Source organism: Triticum urartu, chromosome 5 (genome assembly GCF_003073215.2).
Source record: "Triticum urartu cultivar G1812 chromosome 5, Tu2.1, whole genome shotgun sequence".
Taxonomy (NCBI): domain Eukaryota; kingdom Viridiplantae; phylum Streptophyta; class Magnoliopsida; order Poales; family Poaceae; genus Triticum; species Triticum urartu.
Genome location: NC_053026.1, coordinates 540,860,198 through 540,875,455, shown reverse-complemented (window position 1 = coordinate 540,875,455; position 15,258 = coordinate 540,860,198).

The following is a 15,258-nucleotide window of genomic DNA, read 5'->3' as shown; positions in this document are numbered from 1 at the left end:
GGGTCTCAGATCGGGTCAGGGTTCGGACCTAAATCTGCCCACCCACCCAGACTCAAGTGATCTTTCCCACATTAGACAAGAGCTCCAAGAGACAGTACATCACTATTGGGCCAGATTTCTCCTTGCAATGAGCAAGGTCAAGGACTATCGCGAGGAAGACGCAATTTCATTCTTTTGCAAAAATTGCACGGACAAGGGAATCCTCAACGCCATAAGTCGCCGTGACATAGCACACTTTGCTGACTTGACGGCCATAGTACGGAAGTACTGTGTGATGGAAAGTGCCTGGAAAACCCAAACAAAATTCTGGGACCCTCCGGCTCTCACTAAACCCCCCGTCCGAACTAAAAGGGTGTACTCTCGTAAGTCACCGATCCAATTATAAAGAAACAAAAGCGCACTACAGGGCGTAGAACTGTATTGGAGGGATAGCTCAATGGGTCATGCAAAATTCACAGTACAACGGATACCATGCCAACACACAGCCTTAGAGCATGTTGGATACTCCGGCGGGTGGCCAAGAGCGGCAATGATATCCTCATCAACAATACAACAGAGCACCATCCCGTGGAAAATAACAATACAGTACTGACAATCTTCGAGACCTTCGCCTCAAATAATAGGCGCAAGCGAACACTCCGCAGCCTTGCCGAAGTCTGCCACGTTGCAGCAATAAATCCATGGAACGACACGGCCATAACCTTCAATGCCAGTGACGAAGCTCAATTCCGAACAGCCCGCGCACCAGCCGCTTTGGTCCTTAGTCCAATTGTGGACGACTTCCGGCTTACTAAAGTGCTCATGGACGGTGGCAGCGGATTAAACCTCATCTACGAGAAAACTCTTAGCAAAATGGAAATAGACAAGAGCCGCATTGAGGAAAGCAGCACGACCTTCATAGGAATCATCCCTAGTCGGGAGCACGATACCTGGGGGCTTCTTATACAAAAGCTTAATATAACTATGTTCCAGGCTCTATGCCCCCCACACATGTGTTACTTTTCCACATGTACCTTTTATTCGCCATTATATGCATCGATATGACTTAAGTTTTGGCCAAGCTGGGTTGCCTGGCTCTTGTGTTTATGCCCTACGTTTCCGTTAATTCGGCTAGGGCATAAGGGAAGCACCTCTGTGATTGTTACTGCCGGGTCAGCCGGATGTGTACCTCAGACTGGGTGAAGCCGAAAGCTAGTGTTCTTAAGGGAATATTCGGCCGGTGGACAAAAGATGACTTTTATTTATTGTAATACATGCCCCCAAATGTTTATATCATGCTCTCTTTTCGCAGTTCGGACATGCACATTAATGCATGCATACCCAAGGAAAGGAACCCTTAATGGAACTATTCTCCCTGGAAGATGTTTCTTACTATCCATGTAATATAACATAGCTAGTTGGGTACTTGTCTGTTCAAGCACTTATGATCCCTACGCCTGGTTTCCACGCGTACCCCGATTTTTACATAACTGAGCAGGTATTCGGATACACTTCGGACTGTCGGGTCTGGAGGTCGAAACGAAAAGGTCCGCCATGACAAATGATTTACAATCCGGCTAGGGACAATAATATGTCACTTGAAGTACACAGTCACTTAGACTGACTAAATTCTTCTTCTATACCATCCAATAGGCTGTCTAGCCTACAATCCTGTTGGGAATACTTTGCGGCTAATTTCACCTGGTCATACACCAGACTGATGGGGATCTCTTTCCCATCATACCCCACAGGTCCGACCTTGGCCATGTGGTTCGGGTCAGCCTTGGTATATCGCGTCTTCACCATGGCCCAGGCTTCCCTTGCACCTTGTCGGCAGGCTGATACCTTCCATAATCGGAAGCGCCGTCGCGTTCCCTTGAGCATCTCCACAAGCTCCCCCATGCCTCCTGGCAGGGAGGCGGATGGCCACAAGGCTTGGGCTATGCCCTGCATCACCTGTCGAACTTGTTCGTGCAATTGTGAGAGCTCTGGCAGAAGATCACCCACAGACCCGGGCATCTCCTATGCGGGACGACCCGTCAGCATACCTACATATATAACTCTGTTAGCCGGTTTCTTCGCCGAACTCTATAAAAGTTCGTTCAAGCACTTACTAAAAATGCCACGTTGAAGCCTCTTATTCTCCTTTACGGAGTCAGCAAGCTGGGCCCGAACATCTTTCAGTTCAACGCCCAGCCGGGTATTGGCATCCTGGAGATCCTTTTTCTCCCGCCTAACCTGCGTAAGCACGCGCTCGCCAGCCTTTACCTGTCGTTGAGCATGTTGCTCATCCCCTCGCACGACCTCCAGATTCACTCTGGGATCATCTGCAGAATCTATTGTTAGATTTGCATGCATGCCGAATACTAACTGGTACATGTCATTCTTTTAGATAGAAACAAGTGTTACCAGATGGGGCCTTTTCGGACTCCTTCATTGCGGCAACTGCGACCCGTAGTTGGGCTTTGCACTCCTCCAGCTCTTGAGACAACTGGGTATTCTTCTCCATAAGAACCTATGCAAACAATGATCCTTAAATCAGTTGTGCCAACTGTTTCGAGTCTCAGGGGCTACTGATATACATAATTATTAGATTTTCTTACCCGTATATCCTTTACATACTGGTCCGTGGCTCGGGCAATACCATTTTGAGCAGCTCGGATGTACGCGTCTCCTGAGTTCAAGGCATCGAATGCCTCTTGAGAGAAACAAGCGTCGCGGAGTACGGCCCGGTGACGCCTGTGATTCATGGCACTCTCCACTTAGGAATTCATAGCGGACAACCTATCTGCATCCTCTGTAGGAGGAACATCCGGTGTTGGCCCCACGTTAGCATCTGCCTCTAAGTCCGGCTCTGGAGCCCGGCTGGTGGAGGCTCGGCCAGCAGGCTCTCCGGATATGGTCCGGCGAGCATTTTTCCTGGCAAGAACCATGGACGTTATTATATTTTAAAAGACGACAACCACGGAGCAGGGTTCTTTTTCATACCTCTGCGACGGCGTCTCAGTCCTGACCGCCTTCCTTTTAAGCCTACCCGGCTTTGGTGCCCCTTGTTGGTGAGTCACTGCGGGTTCGGCATGGCGTCCCGAGGGCCTTCCCTGTAAGACACCATATGTGTGCGGTAGGTGAAGTGCGAAAAAAGGGATCCTTCTCGGAAGTTGGGACTCCGATTTTACTTACATGCGATGCAGGGAGCAGTCCAGGATAATCGGCTATGATGGCCACCAAGGCACCGTTGCAGCTTAACTGATAGAATGTCATGTCGATGAGCTCCACAAATGTGTCCGGATCTTCTTCGAGTCTGGGGTCGAGGGCCCGGTCAGGGTCCTCTGGTTGTGGAGACGGGCTGTGGACCTCCCTCACGGCTTTTCGCAGTTCCTGCTATGAAATAGCAAGGTAAATACTTATGATGAAGAATGTGGGAAGATCTGGAGGGGAAAGTAGCAGCTCACCCAGTTTGGGGGGCTGTACATGGAGAATCCACCCCGTGGCTTAATGCGGATGAACTCCTCTTCCTCTCCTTTATATAAATCGGACAATATTTTCGCTAGAGCAGCGATGGATTCCGATCCCTTACGACCGCAGTGGGTGGCATCGTCTTCTCCATTAAAGTGCCACATGGGTTGTCCCCGATATTGAAGTGGATGCACCCCCCGCATTATACATATTGACATAACCTCGATTATTGTCAATCCTGATTTGGCCAGCGTTTTTATCCGGCCCATCAGGTAAAGGACCTCTCTGTTATCTTCCTCCTGGGGGCTCCGAGGGCGCCAGCTGCGGCGTTTCTTCAAAGGGGCGTTATTGAACTCAAGAAGGCCCATCCGAATAGGGTCCGGAAGGGGGACGTCCTCCATATAAAACCACTCCGAAGGCCAGTCTTCGAATGTCTTCTTCGGAGTACCTGACAGGTATCCGGTCCCGGTGATGCGCCATATCTCGGCTCCGTCCACTTGATATATTGACCCCTCTTGTGTACGGGGTACGAGGCAAAATAGCCTCTTCCATAGCTCGAAATGAGCTTCACATCCCAAAAACAGCTTGCAAAAGGCGACGTAGCCAGCGATGTGTAATATGGAGGCGGGAGTAAAGTTATGCAGCTGGAGGCCGTAGAACTCCAAGAGCCCGCAGAGGAACGGATGGATTGGAAATCCAAGCCCCCTTAATAAGTAAGGGACAAGGCATACCCGCTCCCCCATGGATGGGTTGGGAAAGCTCTCCGCTTGCTCCCCGCCGTTGTAAGTGGCAAGTCCGGCGCGAACGGGGACCATATACGTTGAAGGGAGAAACCCCTGGGTCTCTGATGTCTACTACACAACCTTCTTCTTGTAGACGTTGTTGCGCCTCCAAGTGCAGAGGTTTGTAGGACAGTAGCAAATTCCCCTCAAGTGGATGACCTAAGGTTTATCAATCCATGGGAGGCGTAGGATGAAGATGGTCTCTCTCAAGCAACCCTGCAACCAAATAACAAAGAGTCTCTTGTGTCCCCAACACACCCAATACAATGGTAAATTGTATAGGTGCACTAGTTCGGCGAAGAGATGGTGACACAAGTGGTATATGGATAGTAGATAAAGGTATTTGTAATCAGACATTATAAAAACAGCAAGGTAACAAGTGATAAAAGTGAGCGTAAACGGTATTGCAATGTGTTGAAACAAGGCCTAGGGTTCATACTTTCGCTAGTGTAAGTTCCCTCAACAATACTAACATAATTGGATCATAAAACTATCCCTCAACATGCAACAAAGAGTCACTCCAAAGTCACTAATAGCGGAGAACAAACGAAGAGATTATGGTAGGGTACGAAACCACCTCAAAGTTATTCTTTCCAATCAATCCGTTGGGCTATTCCTATAAGTGTCACAAACAGCCCTAGAGTTCGTACTAGAATAACACCTTAAGACACAAATCAACCAAAACCCTAATGTCACCTAGATACTCCAATGTCACCTCAAGTATCCGTGGGTATGATTATACGATATGCATCACACAATCTCAGATTCATCTATTCAATCAACATAAAGGACCTCAAAGAGTGCCCCAAAGATCTCCCGGAGAATCACGACAAAAACGTGTGCCAACCCCTATGCATAGGTTCATGGGCGGAAGCCGCAAGTTGATCACCAAAACATACATCAAGTTAATCACGTGATATCCCATTGTCACCACAGATATCCACGGCAAGACATACATCAAGTGTTCTCAAATCTATAAAGACTCAATCCGATAAGATAACTTCAAAGGGGAAACTCAATTCATTACAAGAGAGAAGAGGGAGAGGAGAAACATAAGATCCAACTATAATAGCAAAGCTCGCGATACATCAAGATCGTATCATCTCAAGAACACGAGAGAGAGATCAAACACATAGCTACTGGTAGATACCCTCAGCCCCGAGGGAGAACTACTCCCTCCTCGTCATGGAGAGCACCGAGATGATGAAGATGGCTACCGGAGAGGGATTCCCCCCTCCGGCAGGGTGCCGGAACGGGTCTAGATTGGCTTTCGGTGGCTACAGAGGCTTCTGGCGGCGGAACTCCCGATCTAATCTTTGTTCTGGAAGTTTTAGGTTACGTAGGTATATATGGGTGCAGGAGGTACGTCGGAGGAGCCACGGGGGCCCCACGAGGCAGGTGGGCGCGCCCCAGGGGGGTGGGCGCGCCCCTGCCCTCGTGAGCTCCTCCTTCATCTTGTGACGTAGGGTCCAAGTCTATCCGGTAGGTTTCCTTCCAAAAATAACTTCTCCAGTTGATTTCGTTCTGTTTCGACTTCGTTTGATATTCCTTTTCTTCGAAACACTGAAATAGGCATAAAACAGCAAATCTGGGCTGGGCCTCCGGTTAATAGGTTAGTCCCAAAAATAATACAAAAGTGGATAATAAAGCCCAATATTGCCCAAAACAGTAGATAATATAGCATGGAGCAATCAAAAATTATAGATACGTTGGAGACGTATCAAGCATCCCCAAGCTTAATTCCTGCTCGTCCTCGAGTAGGTAAATGATAAAAAAGATAATTTTTGATGTGGAATGCTAGTTGGCATAATTTCAATGTAATTCTTCTTACTTGTGATATGAATATTCAGATCCAAAAGATTCAAGACAAAAGTTCATATTGACATAAAAATAATAATACTTCAAGCATACTAACTAAGCAATTATGTTTTCTCAAAATAACATGGCCAAAGAAAGCTATCCCTACAAAATCATATAGTCTGGCTATGCTCTATCTTCACCACACAAAATATTTAAATCATGCACAACCCCGATGACAAGCCAAGAAATTGTTTCATACTTTTGATGTTCTCAAACTTTTTCAATCTTCACGCAATACATGAGCGTGAGCCATGGATATAGCACTATAGGTGGAATAGAATGGTGGTTGTGGAGAAGACAAAAAGGGAGAAGATAGTCTCACATCGACTAGGCGTATCAACGGGCTATGGAGATGCCCATCAATAGATATCAATGTGAGTGAGTAGGGATTGCCATGCAACGGATGCACTAGAGCTATAAGTGTATGAAAGCTCAACAAAAGAAACTAGTGGGTGTGCATCCAAATCGCTTGCTCACGAAGACCTAGGGCATTTTGAGGAAGCCCATCATTGGAATATACAAGCCAAGTTCTATAATGAAAGATTCCCACTAGTATATGAAAGTGACAACATAGGAGACTCTCTATCATGAAGATCAAGGTGCTACTTTGAAGCACAAGTGTGGTAAAAGGATAGTAGCATTGCCCCTTCTCTCTTTTTCTCTCATTTTTTTTTATTTTTTTATTTTTTTATTTGGGCCTTCTCCTTTTTATGGCCTCTTTTTTTATATGGGCTTCTTTGGCCTCTTTTTTTCGTCTGGAGTCTCATCCCAACTTGTGGGGGAATCATAGTCTCCATCATCCTTTCCTCACTAGGACAATGCTCTAATAATGATGATCATCACACTTTTATTTTTCTTACAACTCAAGAATTACAACTCGATACTTAGGACAAGATAGGACTCTATATGAATGCCTCCGGCGGTGTACCGGGATGTGCAATGACTCATGAGTGACATCTATGGAAGAATTATGAACGGTGGCTTTGCCACAAATACGATGTCAACTACATGATCATGCAAAGCAATATGACAATGATGAAGCGTGTCATAATAACGGAACCGTGGAAAGTTGCATGGCAATATATCTCGGAATGGCTATGGAAATGCCATGATAGGTAGGTATGGTGGCTGTTTTGAGGAAGGTATATGGTGGGTTTATGGTACCGGCGAAAGTTGCGTGGTACTAGAGAGGCTAGCAATGATGGAAGGGTGAGAGTGTGTATAATCCATGGACTCAACATTAGTCATAAAGAACTCATATACTTATTGCAAAAATCTACAAGTTATCAAAGAAAAGTATTACGCGCATGCTCCTAGGGGGATAGATTGGTAGGAAAAGACCATCGCTCGTCCCCGACCGCCACTCATAAGGAAGACAATCAATAAATAAATCATGCTCCGACTTCATCACATAACGGTTCACCATACGTGCATGCTACGGGAATCACAAACTTCAACACAAGTATTCTCAAATTCACAACTACTCAACTAGCATGACTCTAATATTACCATCCTCATATCTCAAAACAATCATCAAGTATCAAACTTCTCTTAGTATTCAACACACTCATAAGAGAATTTTATTATTCTTGAATACCTAGCATATTAGGATTTTAAGAAAATTACCATGCTATTAAGACTCTCAAAATAATCTAAGTGAAGCATGAGAGTTCATCTATTTATTCAAAATAAAACTACCACCATGCTCTAAAAGATATAAGTGAAGCACTAGAGCAAATGACAAACTACTCCGAAAGATATAAGTGAAGATCAATGAGTAGTTGAATAATTATGCAACCATGTGAAGACTCTCTAACATTTAATAATTTCCGATATTGGTAATTTATTCAAACAGCAAGCAAAGCAAAATAAAATGACATATAATAATAGCAAACATCATGTGAAGAAGCAAAAACTTAGGATCAACCGATACTAACCGATAGTTGTTGAAGAAGAAAGGTGGGATGCCAACCGGGGCATCCCCAAGCTTAGATGCTTGAGACTTCTCGAAATATTATCTTGTGGTGCCTTGGACATCCCCAAGCTTGAGCTTTTGTGTCTCCTTAATTCCTCTCATATCACGGTCTCCCTAAATCTCAAAAGCTTCATCCACACAAAACTCAACAAGGGCTCGTGAGATAAGTTAGTATAAACCATTGCCAAAACCTTATCATACTGTACTGTAGCAAATCACTAAAATTATTATTCAACATTTCATACTAAATGCCTCTGCATATTTAATAGTCCTATCCTCAAATAGAATCATTAAAGAAGCAAACATATGCAAACAATGCAAACATAACAGCAATCTGCCTAAACAGGATAGTCTGTAAAGAATGCTGCAACATCCATACTTCCCTAGCTCCAAAAATTATGAAAGAAAATTCCACTGTAGTAAATTTATCAGAGCTTAATATTCAAAAGGTTTCAACATTTTATCACATTCTTACTTTTCTAGGGAATTATTGCAACAGCGGTAAACTTTCTGTTTTCAAACAGCAACATGTATACTTGTAACATAGGCATAGTAAAGGCTATCAATGCCACTTTTATTGAAATAAAATATGCAAAACATTGTTCTAAATAACAGAAATCAAATCCTAACAAAATAAATTTACGCTCCAAGCAAAACACATATCATGTGGTGAATAAAAATATAGCTCCAAGTAAAGTTACCGATGAACGAAGACGAAAGAGGGGATGCCTTCCGGGGCATCCCCAAGCTTAGGCTCTTGGCTATACTTGAATATTACCTTGGGGTGCGTTGGGCTTCCCCAAGATTAGGATCTTGCCACTCCTTATTCCATAGTCCATCGAATCCTTACCCAAAGCTTGAAAACTTCACAACACAAAACTTAACAGAAAACTCGTAAGCTCCGTTAGTATAAGAAAATAAATCTCCACTTCAAGGTACTGTAATGAACTCATTATTTATTTATATTGGTGTTAAACCTACTGTATTCCAACATCTCTATGGTTTATAAACTATTTTACTAGCCATAGATTCATCAAAATAAGTAAACAACACATGAAAAACAGAATCTGTCAAAAACAGAACAGTCTGTAGTAATCTGGATCAAACATATACTTCTGGAACTCATAAAATTCTAAAATAAATTTCTGGACCTGAGGAATTTATGTATTAATCATATGCAAAAATAATTAACTAAATATCACTATCCAAATAAAAATGGCATCAGTTCTCGTGAGCGCTAAAGTTTCTGTTTTTTACAGCATGATCAACAAGACTTTCCCCAAGTCTTCCCAAAGGTTCTACTTGGCACAAACACTAATTAAAAGCATAAAACCACATCTAAGTAGAGGCTATATGAATTATTTATTACTAAACAGGAACAAAAAGCAAGGAACTAAAATAAAATTGGGTTGCCTCCCAACAAGCGCTATCGTTTAACGCCGCTAGCTAGGCATGATGATTTCAAGGATGCTCACATAAAGGATAAGAATTGAAACATAAACAGAGCATCATGAAGAATATTACTAGCACATTTAAGTCTAACATGCTTCCTATGAATAGGTATTTTGTGAGCAAACAACTTGTGGGAACAATAATCAACTTGCATAGGATGGTAAAACAAGCATAACTTCAAAATTTTAAGCACATAGAGAGGAAACTTGATATTATTGCAATTCCTACAAGTATATATTCCTCCTTCATAATAATTTTTAGTAGCATCATGAATGAATTCAACAATATAACCAGCACCTAAAACATTCTTTTCATGATCTACAAGCATAGAAAAATTACTACTCTCCACATAAGCAAAATTCTTCTCATGAATAATAGTGGGAGCAAACTCAACAAAATAACTATCATGTGATTGAAAATTAAGATCAAGATGACAAGTTTCATGGTTATAATTATTCTTTAAAGCATACATCTCATCACAATAATCAGCATAGATAGTAGGCATGCTTTCATCATAATAAATTTGCTCATCAAAACTTGGGGGACAAAAAATATCATCTTCATCAAACATAGCTTCCCCAAGCTTGTGGCTTTGCATATCATTAGCATCATGGATATTCAAGGAATTCATACTAAAAACATTGCAATCATGCTCATCATTCAAATATTTAGTGCCAGACATTTTATAGATTTCTTCTTCTAGCACTTGAGCACAATTATCCTTTCCATCATACTCACGAAAGATATTAAAAAGATGAAGTGTATGAGACAAACTCAATTCCATTTTTTTTGTAGTTTTCTTTTATAAACTAAACTAGTGATCAAACAAGAAACTAAAAGACTCGATTGCAAGATCTAAAGATATACCTTCAAGCACTTACCTCCCCGGCAACGGCGCCAGAAAAGAGCTTGATGTCTACTACACAACCTTCTTCTTGTAGACGTTGTTGGGCCTCCAAGTGCAGAGGTTTGTAGGACAGTAGCAAATTTCCCTCAAGTGGGTGACCTGAGGTTTATCAATCCGTGGGAGGCGTAGGATGAAGATGGTCTCTCTCAAGCAACCCTGCAACCAAATAACAAAGAGTCTCTTGTGTCCCCAACACACCCAATACAATGGTAAATTGTATAGGTGCACTAGTTCGGCGAAGAGATGGTGACACAAGTGGTATATGGATAGTAGATAAAGGTATTTGTAATCTGAAATTATAAAAACAGCAAGGTAACAAGTGATAAAAGTGAGCGTAAACGGTATTGCAATGTGTTAAAACAAGGCCTAGGGTTCATACTTTCGCTAGTGTAAGTTCCCTCAACAATACTAGCATAATTGGATCATAAAACTATCCCTCAACATGCAACAAAGAGTCACTCCAAAGTCACTAATAGCGGAGAACAAACGAAGAGATTATGGTAGGGTACGAAACCACCTCAAAGTTATTCTTTCCAATCAATCCGTTGGGCTATTCCTATAAGTGTCACAAACAGCCCTAGAGTTCGTACTAGAATAACACCTTAAGACACAAATCAACCAAAACCCTAATGTCACCTAGATACTCCAATGTCACCTCAAGTATCCGTGGGTATGATTATACGATATGCATCACACAATCTCAGATTCATCTATTCAATCAACACAAAGGACCTCAAAGAGTGCCCCAAAGTTCTACCGGAGAATCACGACGAAAACGTGTGCCAACCCCTATGCATAGGTTCATGGGCGGAACCCGCAAGTTGATCACCAAAACATACATCAAGTTAATCACGTGATATCCCATTGTCACCACAGATATCCACGACAAGACATACATCAAGTGTTCTCAAATCTATAAAGACTCAATCCGATAAGATAACTTCAAAGGGGAAACTCAATTCATTACAAGAGAGAAGAGGGGGAGGAGAAACATAAGATCCAACTATAATAGCAAAGCTCGCGATACATCAAGATCGTATCATCTCAAGAACACGAGAGAGAGAGAGAGAGATCAAACACATAGCTACTGGTACATACCCTCAGCCCCGAGGGAGAACTACTCCCTCCTCGTCATGGAGAGCACCAGGATGATGAAGATGGCCACTGGAGAGGGATTCCCCCCTCCGGCAGTGTGCCGGAACGGGTCTAGATTGGCTTTCGGTGGCTACAGAGGCTTCTGGTGGCGGAACTCCCGATCTAATCTTTGTTCTGGAAGTTTTAGGTTACGTAGGTATATATGGGTGCAGGAGGTACGTCGGAGGAGCCACGGGGGCCCCATGAGGCAGGGGACGCGCCCCAGGGGGGTGGGCGCGCCCCCTACCCTCGTGAGCTCCTCCTTCATCTTCTGACGTAGGGTCCAAGTCTATCCGGTAGGTTTCCTTCCAAAAATAACTTCTCCAGTTGATTTCGTTCCGTTTCGACTCCGTTTGATATTCCTTTTCTTCGAAACACTGAAATAGGCATAAAACAACAAATCTGGGCTGGGCCTCCGGTTAATAGGTTAGTCCCAAAAATAATATAAAAGTGGATAATAAAGCCCAATATTGCCCAAAACAGTAGATAATATAGCATGGAGCAATCAAAAATTATAGATATGTTGGAGACGTATCAGTCTCTAACTCTACTAATTGGCTGTGCGGGACGGAACACTTCTTCCAATCACTTGACTTAGGGCTACGGGAGCGAGAGGAGGAGCTGCGATGGCCGGCCATGATGGGATGGATTTTTTCCGGGCGCGCTCCCATGGATACTCGCCGTGGGAGGATGGTGTGATCTGGATCTAAGGATCCCCATCTCTTTAAATAGATGATTTACTCACATGGTTAGGGTGGCAAGTGTAAAAATTCCCCGACTTCTCCCATTCGCTCGACACGTGGAGGATAGCCATTATTAGGCGCAGAAGCCAAGAAGTGCAACATTCATGGGAAGCCGAACAGTACTCGACAGGTATTCGGAATTTGGAGAAGAACCCGCCTTGCAATGCCGAAGATGATCTGCGCACCAGACTCATCGTCATTGAAGCCTGGTTCAGGGGCTAGTGAGGGAGTCCTGGATTAGGGGGTCCCCGGACAGCCAGACTATATCCTTTGGCCGGACTGTTGGACTATGAAGATACAAGATTGAAGATTTCGTCCCGTGTCTGGGTGGGACTCTCCTTTGCATGGAAGGCAAGCTTGGAAATTCGGATATTTAGATCTCCTCCCTTGTAACCGACTCTGCGTAATCCTAGCCCCCTCCGGTGTCTATATAAACCGAAGGGTTTAGTCCGTAGGACAACAACAATCATAATCATAGGCTAGCTTCTAGGGTTTAGCCTCTACGATCTCGTGGTAGATCAACTCTTGTAATACTCATATCATCAAGATCAATCAAGCAGGAAGTAGGGTATTACCTCCATCGAGAGGGCCCGAACCTGGGTAAACATTGTGTCCCTCGCCTCCTGTTACCATCTGCCTTAGACGCACAGTTCGGGACCCCCTATCCGAGATCCGCCGGTTTTGACACCGACAGCGCCCCCTTAGCTTGTTGGAAAAGTTTGGAGGTCGAATACTAATGGGTGAGGGACTCTCTCTCCCCTTGGGGCGCACTAAGGGAGGATTCCTCCCTAAGTTGGTAGCCCCCTCTCCCTCCACCTATATATACATGAAGGGGGCGCCCCCCTAGAGACACAAGTTTCTCTCGTTGTCTTGCCACCCTCCCTCTCTCTCTAGTTCTAAGAGCATCTCCAGCCGCGCCCCCAACAGCCCCCCAAGGCCCGTTTTTAGCGCTGGCGATGAAAAAAACGGCCCAGTCGCGTCTCCAGGAGCCCATTTTTCACCGGTTAGGCCCAAAACTGGCGCCGGTGGACCCAGGCCGAACCCGGCGCGCTGGGGGCACCCGGGGCACCGGGGAATCAGTTTTGGCGCGAAAGAATGGCGGGCACGCTGCGCCATCGAATCACCGCCTTCGTCGTCCTCATCGCCCTGTTTCCCGCGGGAATCAATGCCAATGCTGCCATGCTGCCGCGCCGGTCAGCCTTCCATTGATGCCTCACGGGCGACACAGTGAAGGCGCGGCGACGCGTGTCCCGTCCGCTCCCTCCATGCGGCACACGGCGGCAGCTCTCCTACCGCCCATCTACGGCTATAAAAGCCGTCTTCCCTCGCCGGTGAACGCACAAGTTCTCGACACCGACGCCCTTCCCCTCTACCTCTCACCGCCGACGCCTCTCCCTCTCGCCCTCTTCCCACGCCGATGTCTCAATGGACGAGTGCTTCCCGGGCGACGACGCAGCGGCGAACGGCTTCGGTCGCCGCCATCTGCATGAGGATGAGGCACGCCTCCTCTACGAGGAGGACTACCCGGCGCCCCCGGACATGCGGGTGCCGGGCACCTAGAGGCTCAGCGCTGGTGGCGTCCTGATGCCGCCTGCGCTAACCGGAGTGGCCCGGTGAGCTGAGATCGCGCGCATTCGGTCTTCGCTATCGGAGCCACAACAGAAACTAGACGAGGTACGTCCCCGACAGCAACACGCCGTGGGCGGCGTACTTCGAGCGGCGCCATGAGGAGCAGATCGCCTCCACCAATGGCTTCGAGCCCCGTGGCCGCCACAACTCTGAGGGGACGCACCGATGGTGGGCATCCCAGGCCGCACACTCGAGGCCGTCCTCAAGCACATCGAGACCGGCAACACACTGCGCCTGGAGTACCCGGCACCCCCTCCTTCTCTCGCCATCGCGACAACTCCTGGACACCGCGGCGAATGGAGACGGGGACATCGTCGTCGTTAGGCTCTAGCTCTCTGTCCTCCGGCTTGCCAGCGCTTCGCCCCGTCAAGCCGGAGCCGCAGGAGACGCAACTAGGGCGCTGCGCCCGTGGCGGCGCCCTTGTCATCAATGAGGGCGGCCAGCCGTCCCCTTCTTCCTACCGCCTCGTACGGTCGAAGACCGAGCCGGGTTTGGTCCCCATGAAGAAGGAGCACGAGGCCATGGCCGCCGCCGACGAGACCGCCCTCAATTGGGCGAAGGCGGACTATGTCTGCGAGCAGATGGAGCACCAGCGACGGGCCGTCGAAGAGATCGCTACTCGGCACCGGGGATGTGAGGAGGGCGGCGTGGTCGTCCTCGACAGCGACGACGAGGATGCCCCCGTGTCGTCCAACCACCCGCGCATTGGTGACGCTGGCCAGGGGTGCAGCAGGGTGATATGTCTCCGTCGTATCTACTTTTCCAAACACTTTTGCCCTTGTTTTGGACTCTAACTTGCATGATTTGAATGGAACTAACCCGGACTGACGTTGTTTTCAGCAGAATTGCCATGGTGTTATTTTTGTGCAGAAATAAAAGTTTTCGGAATGACCTGAAAATCAACGGAGAATTATTTTGGAATATATAATGAATATTGGAAGGAAGATCCATGTCAGGGGATGCCCCACCTGTCCACGAGGGTGGGGGGTGCGCCTACCCCCTGGGCGCGCCCCCTGCATCGTGGGCCCCTTGACGCTCCACCAACCTCAACCTAGACTCCATATATTCACTTTCGGGGAGAAAAAACCGGGAGAGAAGGATTCATCGCGTTTTACGATACGGAGCCGCCGCCAAGCCCTAAACTCTCTCAGGAGGGCTGATCTGGAGTCCGTTCGGGGCTCCGGAGAAGGGAATCCGTCGCCATTGTCATCATCAACCATCCTCCATCACCAATTTCATGATGCTCACCGCCGTGCGTGAGTAATTCCATCATAGGCTTGCTGGACAGTGATGGGTTGGATGAGATTTATCATGTAGTCGAGTTAGTTTTGTTAGGGTTTG